This window comes from Siphateles boraxobius, unplaced genomic scaffold (assembly GCF_051911475.1).
Source record: "Siphateles boraxobius isolate OS27281-9 unplaced genomic scaffold, OSU_SipBor_1 84, whole genome shotgun sequence".
Taxonomy (NCBI): domain Eukaryota; kingdom Metazoa; phylum Chordata; class Actinopteri; order Cypriniformes; family Leuciscidae; genus Siphateles; species Siphateles boraxobius.
In genome coordinates this window covers 2865001-2866798 of record NW_027509213.1, presented here as the reverse complement: position 1 = coordinate 2866798, position 1798 = coordinate 2865001, and positions in this window count along the sequence as shown.

Genomic DNA, 1798 nt, shown 5'->3' with positions numbered 1-1798 from the left:
CCTCTCTCCCTCTCCCTCTCTCCCTCTCCCCTCTCCCTCTCTCTCCCTCCCTCCCTCTCTCCCTCTCTCCCTCCCTCCCTCTCTCCCTCTCCCTCTCCTTCTCCCTCCCTCCTCCCTCCCTCTCTCCCTCTCCCTCTCCCTTCTCCCTCCCTCCCTCCCTCTCTCCCTCTCCCTCCCCCTCTCTCTCTCTCTCTCTCTCTCTCTCTCTCTCTCTCTCTCTCTCTCTCTCTCTCTCTCTCTCTCTCCCTCCCTCTCTCTCCCTCTCCCTCTCCCTCCTCCATCTCTATCTCCCTCTCTCTCCCTCTCTCTCCCTCTCCCTCTCCCTGTCTCCCTCCCTCCCTCTCTCTCCTCTCCTCTCCCTCCTCCCTCTATCTCCCTCTCCCTCTCTCCCACTGCCTCCCTCTCCCTTCCCTCTCTCTCCCTCTCTCCCCTCTCCCTCTCCCTCTCCCTCTCCCTTCCCTCTCTCCCTCCCTCTCCCTCTCTCTCTCCCTCTCCCTCCCTCCCTCCCTCCCTCTCTCTCTCCCTCCTCTCCCTCTCTCCCACCTCCCTCTTTTCCCTTCCTCTCTCTCCCTCTCCCTCTCTCCCTCCCTCCCTCTCTCTCCCTCTGCCTCTCTCCCTCTCTCCCTCTCTCCCTCTCTCTCTCTCCCTCTCCCTCTCCCTCTCCCTCTCCCTCTCCCTCTCCCTCTCCCTCTCCCTCTCACACTCCCTCTCCCTCTCCCTCTCCCTCTCCCTCTCCCTCTCCCTCTCCCTCTCCCTCTCCCTCTCCCTCTCCCTCTCCTCTCCCTCCCCCTCTCCCTCTCCCTCTCCCACTCCCTCTCCCTCTCCCTATACGGAATGGTTGGCAACCCTACTCATGATAACTTTCGTTAACTTTACATCAAGTAAATCCACTTCAAAAGCTAATTACTCTTGGACAGCAATTCCTTTTTTTTTTTTTTGAAACACATTCTCTTAACCCAGTTTATTGCTCATTCTCTCCCCCAAAAGTGTAAGCATTGAGCCCTCCAGTCCAGGCATCATTAAACACTGAGAGTGTCCGGCTCTTTCCAGCTCAACCAATAGCGAGAGTTAGGGGTGTGGCTACTGTAGTAGGCGGAGCTAGAGGGTGTTTAGCGCTGTGAAACTATGTGAACCATGTGACCACGTCTGAAATCAACCCCTATACCCCTTTAATAGGGCACTATTTGAGGGACAGCCATTTGTAGTGCCCGAAACCATAGTGGACGTTAAAGTGCACTCATTCAATCCCATAATGCACTGCAATATCATGCACTCTAAAAAAATGCAGGGTTGTTTTCAAATCAAATTGGGATCAAATACGGACGAACTCAACCGTTGGGTTAAAAATGTTAATAAATTTTTTTAACCCAACGACTGGGTTTGTCCATATTTGACCCCAATTTGGGTTGAAACAACCCAGGCATTTTTTTAGAGTGTGTGCACAACTGATGTACAAGGCTAGAAAATACCCATAATATACTGTGATTGTCATACTGAATGAATTGCCTGCGTCTGACCTAATATGGCTGACCGCTAAAATGAACTTCTCCATCTTGCCTCATTACATGAAAATTCAGCAAATTTTATTCTGAACTTTCAGAGCGTCGGTACATGACCAACATTTTCTATGTCAACAAAACATATTGGCTGAAGATATTTTAGGGGATAATTTCAGTCAAATTTTGGTATGAACCTGTCGCACTTCACTGTGTTAAATTAAATAATTATTTGAATGAGTTTTACAAGAAAATACTATTTCTTTCTGCTTCAAAATTTCACAATGTAATGTGTTATTTGC